This window comes from Hyperolius riggenbachi, chromosome 8 (assembly GCF_040937935.1).
Source record: "Hyperolius riggenbachi isolate aHypRig1 chromosome 8, aHypRig1.pri, whole genome shotgun sequence".
Classification (NCBI taxonomy): domain Eukaryota; kingdom Metazoa; phylum Chordata; class Amphibia; order Anura; family Hyperoliidae; genus Hyperolius; species Hyperolius riggenbachi.
Window position 1 is genome coordinate 237,247,295 of NC_090653.1, and position 14,811 is coordinate 237,262,105.

The window sequence follows — 14,811 nt, forward strand, 5'->3', positions numbered from 1 at the left end:
GGCCACAGTTGGAATGCTGTTTATCCCTTATCGTCCCAGCCCTCATTTTTCTCCACCCCTGCTCCCATACCATTGCCATGGGTTACACACTCCAAATCTGCCTTATTACCTCACTGCCGCTGCAGAGTTCAGATGTGACTCATTGAGGTGGCCACCTCTGCACTACCTGTGCTGAACACTAGCATGCATGGACCAGTGACAGGAGTAGCTGATGGTCAGTAGATCCACCACTTTCAGCCTCTTGTGTGAAAGAGGCTTAAAGGGTACCCGAACATAAAGAAAATGTAAGAACTGGCCACTCCTGGGGGTTCTTTACTGCCTTCATCAACTCTGTGACCTCTAAGCTCAGCCCCTCTTTATTTGTTCTTTTCCCCCAGTCACAGCAAAGATGCATGCGCTGTCTCCTACGTACGCTCCCTTTGGTTGCAATCCAGAACAGCTGTACACAGAATCTAGGGCAAGGAGCGTTTTTGGCATGCACGATTCTGATACATGTTTTAAAGAGTGCAAGCTCAGGACTCTCGCGGCTGAGGCTCAAGCACACAGCCTGTTGGGCAGCATGCACAAACAGGGCATGCGAGTAGACTGAGCTTGCACCCTACAAGCAAAAACAGGGCGATTTCAAGGAGTGAAGATCGAGGGGAGGCTGTTGAAGCTAAGTGGCCACTGAGTTTATGAGATTACTAAAGAAACCTCAGGTATGGCCACCTTGCACATTTTAATTTTAGTTCTGGTATTCTTTAACGGATGCCCGAAGTGACACGTGACATGATGAGATAGACATGGGTATGTACAGTGCCAAGCGCACAAATAACTATGCTGTGTTCCTTTTTTTTTCTTTCTCTGCCTGAAAGAGTTAAATATCAGGTATGTAAGTGGCTGACTCAGTCCTGACTAATGCTGGGGATACACGGTACGTTTCTGTACCGTGTATCGACCAGCTGATCCGGCCAGCTGATAATATTCAGCTGGCCCGACCAAGCCGCTCGACTCCCGCCCGATCCCCGCCTGCGGACAATGGCAGGGAATCGAGCGCTGATAAGGAAGCGCCGGCGGGGGCGAGCGGTAATCGATCCGCGTGGACGAGCGGGGACGCGGCTGGGGTCGATCTGGCGGCTAATCGAGCCGCCGGTTGACCCGTGTATCCCCAGCATCAGACAGGAAGTGATTACAGTGTGACCCTCGCTGATAAGAAATTCCCCCTTTTACCTCCTTTCTTGTGCTCTGAGAAGCCATTTCCTGCTAGGAAAGTGTTTTATAGTTGGAATTTCTTATCAGTGAGGGTCACACTGTAGTCACTTCCTGTCTGAGTCAGGACTGAGTCAGCCACTTACATGCCTGATATTTAACTCTTTCAGGCAGAGAAAGAAAAAAAGGAACACAGCATAGTTATTAGTGTGTGCTAGGCACTGTACATACACATGTCTATCTCATCATGTCACATGTCACTTCGGGTATCCTTTAAAGGATAATTGAAGCGAGAGGGATATGGAGGGTGCCATATTTATTTCCTTTTAAGAACTACCAGTTGCCTGGCTTTCCTGCTGATCATCTGCCTCTAATGCTTCGTACACACATGCGACAACGATCGTTCGTTGTCAACGACAAACAAACTTTTAATTGATGAAAGAACGACCTAAGTAAAGTTAGTTTTTAGTGTGTAACGATCAGATCGTTAGTACGAACGTTACATCACATAAAAGCAACTATTGCGCCTGCGCATATAAATGAAAAGTTCCATGGAGAAATAGTGACATGCGCATGTCAAGCCTAGTACGAACGATCGTTTCCAACGTTGTACTACTTTTGCAAACGATCGTCGTTGGAAAAAATCCGCCAAGCTAGATCGTTCGTTTTTAACGATCCAGCTCGTCCGTCGTTAGACTTAATGGTCGTTGGCTGCTTTTTTTTAAACGATCGTCATTTGAAACGATCGGGGAACGATCGTTTTAAACTACCATAGTCGCATGTGTGTACGCACCTTGATTCTTCTAGCCATAGACCCTGAACAAGCATGCAGTAGATCAGGTGTTACTGACTTTTTCAGATCTGACAAGATTAGCTGCATGCTTGTTTCAGAGACTACTGCAGCCAAATAGATCAGCTGGGCTGCCAGTCAACTGGTATTGTTTAAAAGGATACAACTATGGCAGCATCCATGTACTAATCACTCCTTTAACTGTGCTTCTTTATAGGATGTAAGAGAGTCCTGTGGCAAGGATTTCTTTGTCAAACTTTGAGCGGCATTTTATTCCTATAGCAAGTCTTTTCCTAAAGAGAATTGACAGCCTGGGAAGAGATAAAAATGTGAGTTCCATTTTAAGACACCTCCACCTGAAGAACTTTATTTGATTTGCAGTGAGGGGAGGGTGTAAAGGGTGGCTTTCATGTACAGTTAAACTTCAGTTATTTGTTTTAGTTCCTGTATTTATATAGCACAGGTATGTTACGTAATAATTGACAGAGTGCATAGAACCATTCACGTGTGCCTGTCTAAAGACGCACTCACAGCTGTCCATTTTCCTGGTTAAATTACTATCTGCAATGTACCTAAAGGGCTACTGTAGAGGGGTAGGGGTAAAAGAGTTGAAGTTACCTGGGGCTTTTAATGTTCCCCCACAGAGGCGGGGACGGGAGCATCGGTGAGTGGCTGCGCAGGCACAGGAAGTCTAGGGGGACGATTAGAAGCCCAAGGTAAGTTCAACTCTTTTTCTCCCTACCTCCCTACAGTACCGACGAACAAAGTAAGCAGTTAAAATCTGACAGAACTGGCAGGTTTTAGACTAGTCCATCTCCTCTTGAGCGATTCTCAGGGTTTTATTTGTTTACAAGAGCATTTCCTGAACGGAAGTTTAACTGCCAAAGTAGTAAGATACCAGCCAGCCTCCCTAGTCACTTGCACCCTATTTTTTAAGTTATACTTAGCAACTGCCATTCAGGAAATGCTTTTGAAAACAAAGGAAACCCTGAATAACCCCCATGAGGAGATGTACCTGTCGGTTCTTTCAGATTTTAACTGCTTGGTGTTTTGGCTGGAGTGGTCCTTTAGGGCTCGTTTCTACTATTGCGGTGCGGAATCGCCTGGATTCCACCGCTGATGAAATGCGATTGCGATTCCCCATGCGTTTTTTGCCTCGAATTCGCACAGGTGAGGGTATATGCGATTTTAACCATGTCACTGCCTGTGTGAATTTACATTGGTACCTATGCGAATTCGTGGCAAAAAAGGCATTGCATGTGATTCGCATGCATTCCACTCGCAGGCGAATTCTGCGTCTCTTTTGTGCGTTTTTCACCGCTGAAAAAAACGCACCTCAACAACGCTACAGTGGAAACAGGCCCATCCACTTGCATTACATGTGCGAATCCGCATGCGTTGGACGCATGCGGATTCGCGATAGTGGAAACGAGCCCTTAAAGAGGACCTGAACTTCCTCTCTGCTCGAGATAAGCAACAACATAATAACCTGTAAAGAAACCCCATTTCTTTAATACAGCTGAGATAAATCCTGCCATAAATCTGCAGTGTCTACTTCCTGCTTTCATAGAAGCAGACATAGGGTTAACGTCTTGTGTTTACAAATTAGCTGCTCTGTCGAGGCAGCCAGCTGATAAATCAGATTACACTTGCGATTAGTCACAAATGAGGGGTAATTAGAAAGCATACATATGATTTAGCCGTATAGGAGATTTGGGTGCAGTGTGAAGCTGATAAACGGCTCCCCCTGCACAAATCCCGGCGGCGCTAATTACTATTCACCCACCAGGTCGCCATGGATACTGGGGATAAGATGTAATTAGGCTATTACTGGCGGCTGAATTAGTGTTTTTATAGTAATTTACAAATTACTCACTGAACGTCGCTATAGCTCTAATTCCTATTAGGGCTTCTGGTGGCGCTGGCTGCGCCTAAAGCTGAGCTGAAAGGCTAAATTCTCTAAATACATACAGGGTGCATTTCTGTGTTTCCCTTCTGTGCTGTGCAAGAGTTCAGGTTCACTTTAAATAAATCCTATATAATAATCCCCGTCCCTGTGTCCGCGCTTTTTTGCTACTGCGCAAGTGCAACACGGACAGGACTCCGTGTTGCACTTGCGCAGACCTGGGACAGGAGGAGGGCCGGGCAGGCATGTGCGTGGGCGGACATGTGCGCACATGCTGACATGCGTCCGTTGGCGGCGGTGGTGGGAGGAGAGGGGGGTTGTGAGAATGGCCTAGAGCCCGTTTTTAAACGGGCTTAGGTCTACAAGTTATTCAATAGCAAAAAAGTTGTTCAACCCCCCCCCCCCCCCCCCCCAAAAAAAAGTTGGAAGGGGACGTAGAATGTAAATAAAAGCAATGTAATTATTTGCATTTACAGTTACTAACTGTAGAAACTGAGGAATGTATGCAAATGCATTTCTGAGTTTGATGCCAGTAACCTTTCTAAAGAATCGGGACAAGAAGTTGTTTAATGCGAATAAAAATACGTGTTGCAACATCTCTGTTAATTATGTCGAGGCCTGTTTTCTACTTATGCATGATTTTTATGGCGCTTTTCCAGAGCGAAAATTTCTGCGCTAAGGTAAAGCTCAATCCCATTTACATAACGTGAGTTTTTGGGCACATTGTGATGTGGTCCGCTGCATTTTCACATGCCGTACTAGTTCATGTCCGAATAGCGTATAGTAATTCTCAGTGGCTCCGCATGTAAAATGTCAGAATTCCCGTACGTTTTACAAAGAAAGCAAAGGAGAACATTGTCATAGATGTCACGTGTAAAAAATGTGCATACAATCGCCGCATTTATCTTCCTTTCCATGCAAATTCACAAATGTAAAACGTAAATTAAATTAACTTACTGCCAATTAGTTTGAATGCAATCTGGAGTTTTTAGCATCTCGTTGAACATCTCTATTTGGCAGGGCCAAATGTGAGGATGTGACGAACCTGCCCAACAACCCCTCCCCCCCCCCCCCCCCCCAGTCTGGCCATCCTCCATTCCTCCTCACTCAGGACAGCAGTGCCACCTCCTCCTTTCTGCTGTTGAAGTCACATGAAACACTGCTGCTCTCCTGCCTCCCCCCCTCCTCACTCACCGTCAGACTCCTCACACAGCACAACAAGCTGATTTTCCCCAATGATGACCTCTTCACCTCACTCTCCTCTCGCTTCTTCCCCTATTCTGACTGCATGCTGTTAGTCTAAACATAAAATGCTGCCCCTGTAATCTCTGCTCCTGATGCAAATGTTTCATCTTGCTTCATGAGAGCACTGGCCCCGCTATTTGGGAGTGTGAAGGCGGAAACAGGCAGCTGTAGTTGTCTCTCAGGAGAGAAGACTGTATTTATGGGAGGCCTGTGTCCACAGTGCATTTTCTGCACAAGAAAACTGCAACAAATGTTAATCAATGGGCTAGATCACACTGGTATGCATTTTCTCACATGCAGAAAAAACAATTTACACCAATACAAAACTGTCAGACAACTCATGCAGAAAAACTGTGTGGAGTGGAGACAGGCCCTGAAGCAGGTTTTTGTTTTTAAACCAAATGCATCAGTTTATTAAAAATGATGGTTAAATGCATGTTTAAGAAAAACCGTAAGCTTGATGTTTGTGGTGTGGTTTTTAAGAACAGTGGTAAAAAAATGTACATTTCTGAGCAGGGCCGGATTTAACATAAGGCACTGTAGGCTCGTGCCTACAGGCGCCTGATGATGGAAAGGCGGCTCACTCTCCTCCCTGAGCACCTCCCTCCTTCCTTCCCTATGCTGAGTACCGAGCTGAGCGTATAATATTGGTTACTCGCCCTGCTCTCGGCATTCTACTGACAAGATTTCCTTATAGTTGGGGGCACCACTGGCTACTTAGTATTAGGTAGCCAGAGGTAACCTCAGAATTAAGAGGAACCTGTAGCTACCTATGATGGGCAAGGTACATAAAGGAGAAGTTACAGCTGGAACAGCCAGCACCCTTGCGGTGCAGTTTGGTGGGTGTTTGTGGATCCATGGAGGGTGAGGTCTAGGGTGTCTGGATATTTGTGCATATAGGCTCCTGGGATGTAAATCCAGGCCTGTTTCTGGGGGTTGATAGAGCAGTGAAAGGTTGGGGCAACTTTCGTTTTCTTGGCTGCCTTCCTATTTGGGAAAGTTTACCTCATTTCCTGTTCTGGGTCCCCAGGTGACAAGAATGCAAACAGACAGTAATAACAGCCTCACAGCTCTGTTAGCACTTTCCTACATTGCTATACATCCTCACTGGAGAGATGCTGCCTTCACCTGGCCAGAAAGTTAGTGTATGGGCCCATTCACACTTGCTGTTAGCAAAACTCTAGCGCTTTTGCTAGCGTTTTGATCTGGTGATTTATGGCTGTTAACGCCAAAAAATTGCCGTTCACACTTGGCGATTTTTTTTTTTGGGCGATCGCGTTTAGCGCTTCTATAGCACTGAAAAGCGATGGCGGGAAAACGCCTGAAAATGGTGCAGACGATGCGTTTGCGGTTTTGGGCGATTTGCGGCGATAAGCGCAAATCGCCCAAGTAAGAACGGGTCCATAGACTTTAATTACACTAGCGATTTGAAAAGCGCTAGCGTTTGGCTTTTTGCTAAAATCGTTGGCAAAACGCTCAAGTGTGAATGGGCCCTAAAGGTGCCCATACACTTGTTGGTTTTTGTTTTTTTTTCCTAGCAGTTTGATGACCTGCTAGGTGGAATAGCTCTTCCGTACTCCTCAGGCAACCTTCAGGAGTACTTGTGTCGCTAAGTACTTCTGAGGATGAACGCACCTGTACTGTTCACATGCAAGTCCGGGCATGCATAGTATGGAGCATTTGGCTTCCAAAGTACTCTGGGACATAAGTGCTTCCAAAGGCAGCCCAAGGAGAACTGAAAACCCAGCCAGCTGCATAACTTCAATGGGACACGGCGCTGGAATGATGGAATGGATTGAGGAACAAGAAGGCACTATGGTATCTAGAGCCTCCCTCTACTTGAAGGACAACTGTAGTAAGAAGAATGTGGAGACTGTCATATTTATTTCCTTTTAAACAATACCAGTTGCCTGGCAGCCCTGCTGAACAGGAAATAAATATGGCAGCCTCCACATCCCTCTCGCTTCAGTTGTCCTTTTAGTGTGCATTTAACCTGAAGTGAGCTTCTGCTTTAAAATTACAGGTATAAACCATCCTCATTCTTAAGAAATAGTTTTGATATTCTGGTCTATGTCCCTATTGAGGATATTTTACACTGACGCCCATGAGAGCAACAACAAATGAATAGAAATTTCTTTAGGGCCTATTATCACTAGCCATGAAATTGTGACCGCTTTCCACACGCAATTACAAATGCGGAATTGCAGCCTATTGAAATCAATATTCTGCATCCAAAACGCGAGCGGGCAGCGCATGGCCGTATCCTCATAGCTATGCATTTCATGACAAAGAAATAGGGATGCAAATTCGCATCAGTACGGGTGCAGCATCGGTTCTGGAGGCGGCAACCCAGTGGAAACGTGCTCTCACAGTGGATACACACAGTAATGATAAACGGAAGTTCTAACTCTTTATTGCATCCAAACATAAAAAAGTTTTTTTAATTTAGTTAGGTATGAAATAAAATGGACCACACGCCACATTGTTTTATATCACATCATAGAGTGGTGTGCCACACAGAGTGTGCCTTTGTGAGATAGCTCATGCCGTCATTAGATGCTGGCTCCCATGTGGTAATGAAAAAAGTCCCTTTTTATGATTTTAAAAACGCTTGTTTAAAGAGGAACTCCAGTGATAAAGTGCTTCATTTTTACAATAATTATGTATAAATGATTTAGTCAGTGTTTGTTCATTGTAAAATTTTTCCTCTCCCTGATTTACATTCTGACATTTATCACATGGTGACATTTTTACTGCTGGCAGGTGATGTCAGTGGAAGGAGATGCTGCTTGCTTTTTTGCCAGTTGAAAACAGCTGTTATTTCCCACAATGCAACAAGGCTCCTGCAGTGTGATGTCAGAACCATGGTCCTTACATCACACTGTAGGAGGGGTTTTCACCACAATGTCAGCCATACAGAGCCCCCTGATGATCCGTTTTTGAAAAAGAAAACATTTCTCATTGCCAAGGGGGGTAGCATCAGCTACTGATTGGAATGAAGTTCAATTCTTGGTTACGGTTTCTCTTTGATGGCATAACTGGGAACAACTGAATTTTCAGAATAAACCCAATGAACTGTCTATCATTAATGACTATTTAAGGGCCGTTTCACACGGTCTTCTGAGAACACCTCGTTTCGCTAATGATAGACAAATTTCTGCAACCAAGCAAAAAAGCGCCTGGCATCAGTTCCGTTGTCGTGTTGCGTTTTGAGCCCCATGAAGCATTCCCAAAAAATTTGATCGACTGCGATGTTTGTGCAATCACCAGCAACATTAAGCGCATAGAGATGAACACTTCCAATTATCTCAATGTGGGCTTCAGTCGATCCCAACGATAAACAACATCTACAAATGGCAGCAGTCCCCCGTCTAAACCAAGCCATAGGTGACAGTTTAACCTCTTCAATACCAGCAGCTTCTGGCCCCTTAAGGACCAGAGACCTGTTGGTAAAGATGGAGGAGGAACGTTACAGTAGTGGGTAGTCCACGAAGGACTAGGGATGGTCAATAGAACTCTAATGATGCAGTTGATGCAGTACTCTTTGGCTGGGCGCAAACTTGAGCATGCAAAACCATGGGCACCGCACTGCCATCATAGGTTTGTTTGCATTTTCCACTTGTGATTTTTCATTTTGAAAATGCATTTTTGTTTGTTTTTTACTAATTTCGGTAAAATACATTAAATTGCACACACTTGCAGCATGTGGAAACTGGATACCTGCGGCCATTTTTTGTTACGCGAAGGGCATGCATTATTTATTTATGTATTGTATTTATAAAGCGGCAACATATTACGCAGCGCTGGACATTAGTTTAGGTTACTGACAATATTTAGGGGTGACATACAGCAAAATGACAATACCTGAATACAAGAAAGACCAGATCATGCACCACAGTAGGAGTACAAGGTAATGCTTAGTCACTGGAGGTGAGCATGGAGATTAGGCAAGTCAGGTTCACTCAGATGCATAGCATGGGTTCACAGTAATGGAGGTGCATGATCAGGTAGGACACAAAAGGAGGAGGACCCTGCCCAAAGGCTTACAATCTAGAGGGAGAGGTAAGGACACGAGAGGTTGGGGACCAGAGTTCAGCTGCGGGTTTAGAGCACTTGTGAGGGGTAGTAGGCCAGAGTGAAAAGGTGAGTTTTGAGGGCTTTCTTGAAGATGTTGAAGGAGGGGGCTGCCCTAATGGGTGAAGGTAGGGAGTGCCATAGTGTTGGAGCAGCTCTTAAGAAGTCCTGGAGGCGTGCATGGGACTGGGTGATGCGGGGGGCGGTTAGGCGAAGTTCATTGGAAGAGCAGAGTGAGCGGCTAGGTGTGTACCTCTGAGTAAGATCGGAAATGTAGGTTGGTCAGGTTTTGTGGACAGATTTGTAGGTCAGACACAGTATCTTGAATCTGATTCTGGACTGGATAGGAAGCCAGTGGAGGGATTCAAGGAGGGGATCCGCCGTTGTGGAGTGATGGGAGCAGTGGATAATTCTGGCTGCCGCATTCATGATGGACTGCAGTGGGGCTGTTCGGGTCATAGGGAGACCAGACAGAAGGGCATAATGCAAATGCATAATGCAAATATAAAGCTGCAGAAGTAATGCGGAATCTTGTGTTGCCCATAGAAAGACATTGCAAGTGCGGGGCTCTGCGTTTGGCGCTATCGGCAAAACTCTAGTGTGCACCAAGCCTTACTGATGAAAATGAGGCCTCTGTATCTAGCTGTAGAACCGCCATAAGATTGTACCTCTGTCCCCAGTCATATAGATCCAAGTGACAGGAAGTGAGAGAATCTCACCAGCTGGGACACAGACAGGTGTAAAAATCCAAAGCCGTTTTAACACATTTTGGCGTTATCCAAAATAAAGTTAACCTAGATTAGGGCTGAAAACCCAGCATTGTGACTAAGGGGCCGGAGATGGCAGCCATGTAGAATGTTAGCTTTGCCAGATCCCGCAGAGCTTGCATTCAGAAGGTGTCTGCAGACAGGAAGCAGATGTGGCAGGATAGGCTGCGGTGGTTCCTTCTATTGCAGTTGGAGGGATGTCTTTCATGTAGGTCTGTGCTGCTGGGCATTCCTGCTGTGTGTATTGACAGTGCACTGTGTTTGTATGTCATCTATTCTGCTCCCCCAGACATAGGAAAACAGAGGGGAACTTGTATACACAACAGGATCTGACTAGGCATGGATATCAGTACAGAGGAATCCAGCTGACAAGGATAAGTGGGGGAGAGCCATGTACAATAATCGGAAATGGATAGTTTACTGCAAAACAGCAAACATATACTTTATCCTTGTGTGATAAAGTGGACATATTATGTCCAAGGATCTCTTATGTTGATTTATATCCTGAGGAAGTATAAGTAGTTGTTGAATTTGTTTCCTGAAGGAATTGATGCTCTGGGCTCCTGCCAGGGTTGGGTCATGTGATCAGTGTCCCGGGCGTTGGGTCATGTGATCAGTGTCCCGGGCGTTGGGTCATGTGATCAGTGTCCCGGGCGTTGGTCATGTGATCAGTGTCCCGGGTGTTGGTCATGTGACCTGTGCCTCAGGCATTATTCCTTTGCTTAAGGGTGACATTTCTATCTGTTTGTTTAGTTACCTCAGGACTTTCAAGTCACCTCAGGATGTTTCAAATTTTGCATAGGCTGCTAGCTATTTTTTAGGTGTCAGTGGTTATGAGGTGTTTCTAATGCACGTCGTAGTTCACTGTGGCATTAAGCTGCAGCCCGTTTAGACACAAAAGTTGAGGGCAGATGCCACAACCTGCGGTATATGCTTCAAGTAGTGTTTTATTTTTTAAGCCCTCTTTTTTTTTTTTTTTTTTTCTTCCACGAGTTCATTTTTGTCTGAAATGCACATCCTTCCCATTCAGTGATGTGCCTCCCAACTTTGGGAAAGTTGTACTGCTTATGCGCGGCCTGGACGCCCTGTCCCCAGAAGCATTCTGCGTCTGCACTGGCTCGGAGCTGCCCAAGAGGATGATGAGGAAGCCCATGGTCCACAGAGGGGAAGCCCCAGGTAAGTATAAATGCTGTCATTAATTTAGTTTTAGGTACACTTTAAAGAGCAGACCACCTGTGCTACTTTCATGTCAGATTGCAGAACCCCCTTCCCCACCCAGCACCGCTGGTTCTCGAGGTATATACAAACCCGTCTCTGGAAGCAGCTGGTCAACAGGTCTGCAATTTGGCCTTTTTGAAACTCTGCGTAGTTTAAATGTGCATGTTTTTGGGATGTGGGAGGAAACTGTAGTGTCCGTAGGAAACCCATGCAGACACAGAACATACAAACAAGGAGGATGGTCAATACATTGTTGTAATGTGACACAACACCCTCTTTTGTATTTGGAGGAAACAAAACAAATGTGGAATGTTTATAATTCCAGCAAAAAAAAAACGTTCCTGGAGGTAGAATACCCATATCTAGAAAATAGTATGGTCACAACCCATTAATAATGAAGGCTGTACTAACTGCTCCTCCAGATAGCCTAGAGGCAGCTATTTCTTCCCCAGTTAGCAGAAAGCTGATCACACTGGTGAGATGTTTTCTCTTAGCAGTAATTGGATTGATGCACGATGGAAATCCCGTTTGGTTTACTAGTAAGCCATTTTTTCTAAGTACTTGTTGTTGCTTTAGTAATTGTGGAAAGTCCATCTCCATTGGCTTTATAATTGGTATCCCGAGGCTGTGCTGACCGCCTAATCCTCAGTGCATGGCACAGGAGACAGACTTCCGCTCTGGTGGAATTCTCTGTTAGTCCAGCTTTATAGCAGAACTCTGTGAAGGGCTGAGGGATTATTCTTTGAAGGAAAAAAACATGTCATTTTACACTTTTTTAAAAATTCATTTTTGTTCTGTCGCCTTGCGGCCCCCCCCCCCCCCCCCAGGTTAAATGTGAAGGCCTCCCCCATTAAGACTTAACCTGACGGTGTTTGCCACTGGCTCCACTCTCTCTCTCGCGCACCCCACGTGGTTGCCATCCCACACGAGCCCATGTTACACTGGCAACCACGTGGGGCACGTGTATGTGAGGAAGAGTGCGGAAACGGAGCCAGCAGCGGACACCCACAGTTCATGCACGGGCATCAGGGACTACATTTTGCACTAGGGACAGGGCCTGGAATTCAGTTGTGCTTATCGCTTGTCCCGATATCGCACGCTGTACCACCGCACACCCGATTGAGCACATGGGCCTGAGATTTTACAGTGTGTCCGATCGATACATGTTGCATCATCGACCGGGCATGCTTTTGGTGGCACCGATTTCATTAGATTATAATCATTGGATGATCGATGTACGGCCACCTGTATGGTTGCTGTGACATTGTTGTTGCATTTGCAGGTGTGTAACACAGACTAGATGGTTGATTTTGTTTGATTTTCAAGTGTGTAGCACAGAGGCGTAGCTAGGGTTTCCAGCACCCGGGGACAAAGTCAGTTTTTGCATCTCCTCGTGACAAGTTGTGAACCATAAGGTGGTCGATCATGCTTTGCTAGAGATGTTTGAATTTTAGAATCATTTCCTGCATGTCCGATCTGCACCTGATTAATAGAGATGGGAAGTTCGGATCTTTTCAATGATCCGGATGATTCGAATCGGATCATTGAAAAAATCCGGATCTTTGATCCGAATCTCGGATCATTTTACAAGGGAAGCATTCAGGGGTGAAATGACTAGCAGGGCAGGAGAAGGGGAGGGGGGTGGACACACAGAGAAGGGGAGAAGATGGACAGAGGGCAGGGAGTGGACAGAGAAGGGAGGAGGGAAGCAGAGAGCAGAAATGTTTGCTTGCACACAATACCCACATGCTGCAATCATATGCTTTACATGTATTTCACCTACATGTTCATCTGTATACCTTGAATGCAAACGTCGCACAGTGAAAGAAAACATTTCTCAAAGATAAGTGCAGCTGTTTAGTGCCGAGTGCAGGAGGATCATATTACGCTGCAATCACAGTGCCTGCAAAGTTACTGAGCTGTGCTGAGCTGAACCAAAAGTTTCCAATGTAATCACTGTGCACAGCTACGAACAGACAGCCTGTAATGAGCAGCACGTTATAGCCAGTATGTGTGCTCTACACATATCTGGCAGTGGCACCCATGTCCCCTCTACCTGTCCCTGCAAGGCTGGCTCCCCTGAGTCCCCTCCAACAGAGCGATCCATCTCTGCTCTGCTTCCAGGACCCCGCTCAGAGGGGGCGTGTCGCTCCTGGCCCCGCCCCTTTTGCGATCCGAATCACTCATTTTGATGATTCGGATGATTCGACTCACAAAATAGATTCGGATCAAAGATCCGAATCGTTCATGATCCGGACAACACTACTGATTAACAGGATCGATTTTCAGATCAGCACTGCACAAAATCAATCCTGTTCTCCATCAGTAGCAGATCGGACATACCGGAAATGATCAATTTGACCCATCCACCTGGCAGGAAATTGCATCATGTGTACCAGGCATTGGAAAGTTGGGAGATATGCAGAAATATACATGATCTACTTTGCTGATGCAAACATGGCAAGTGCTGTTTACAGCAGGGAGATAAAACCAAACTCCGGGGCAGAGAGCAGGAGGAAGCAGGGGAGAAGATTGGATCCTTCCATGGTTTTTCGTAGACTCTTCGACAGGGACTCATCTGGTTTAGGACCTTCCTGCAGTCACCTGCATTTACCCTGTGTGGGTAGAGATCTTTTTTAACTTAACCATCTTGTTGTTTTGTTTTTTCTCTGTTTGTGCTTACAGCTGCTTTCTTAGAACCAGTTGGTAAAGTGTGGGGTTTTTGCCCTTGATTAGAGAAGTGATGCTCTTCCCTGATATAGACTGTGCTGACTGTGGGCCTTGTGATGACTGTGGCCTGGCTTGCACAATGTCACCTGTCAGTCGTCTTCTTCTGTATTTAACTTGCAGCCATGTGAACACTAGTCTCGCCTGCGTCCCGCCGAACACGTGAAAGCCTTTTATGTTAAGCCAAATTAGAAGCAGCAAATCCCGCGGTAGACAGAAGTGACTAAATATACATATAATGCTCCATCCCCTCTTCCCTTTGTGCCTCTCTGCCGGTGGATCCACCACTCCCAGCGCTCTGATCTCTGAACAGTAGCAGCTTGTGTCACATTATTATCAGGTCTGACTGCTTTACCTGTACAACCTCTGCAGACTGAATCATACCAGCCACCTACTCGCGGTGTAACTCGCTGTGTGTTTGTTTAACATCATAATCTGTGGGAATTGTGTATCGGTTTCAGAGGAGAAGATTCCATATATGGGCATTTTTTTTAAACGGGAAGTGAGAGGAGTACTGAGGCTGCCATCTTCATTCCCTTATAAACAATTCCAGTTGCCCAACTTCTGTGCTATTGCCAACCCTTTAAGGCCGGTGTTACACCTGGCCTATGTGTTTGTGGTGCGCTGCTCTGACCCCATCGCAACGCAGAAACTTTATATGACCCTGCGGCAGAGTGCGCCGACTGGGTCATAGCGCTGCTCCTCGCCGCTTGACATACTGCTGGACAGGAAGTACGTCACTGAGATTCCCGTGTTTCCCCTTTTGTGTTTCCCTCATTTTGCGCTTGTGTGTCACACCGGCGGCGGCGCCGCCAAAATATTTAAAATCCCTGCGTCCCCCATTGACATACATCACTTCCTCCGTCACTGTGGTAGTCCGCTGGTAGCTCGCTGTT

General features: G+C 45.9%; 1 protein-coding gene across 3 annotated transcripts in view; it reads left to right on the plus strand.

Annotated features, from left to right (window-relative positions):
- Positions 1-14,811, plus strand: part of PLXNB3 (plexin B3) — a 177,495-nt gene that overhangs the window by 12,963 nt on the left and 149,721 nt on the right. The window contains exon 1 of one of the 3 annotated variants that reach the window (XM_068248385.1): positions 2,222-2,307. The exons of the other annotated variants lie outside the window; for them this stretch is intronic. The gene's annotated coding sequence lies outside the window, so the exon portion shown is untranslated. Of the gene's footprint in view, positions 1-2,221; positions 2,308-14,811 lie in introns of those variants that run through there. 3 annotated transcript variants of the gene reach the window in all.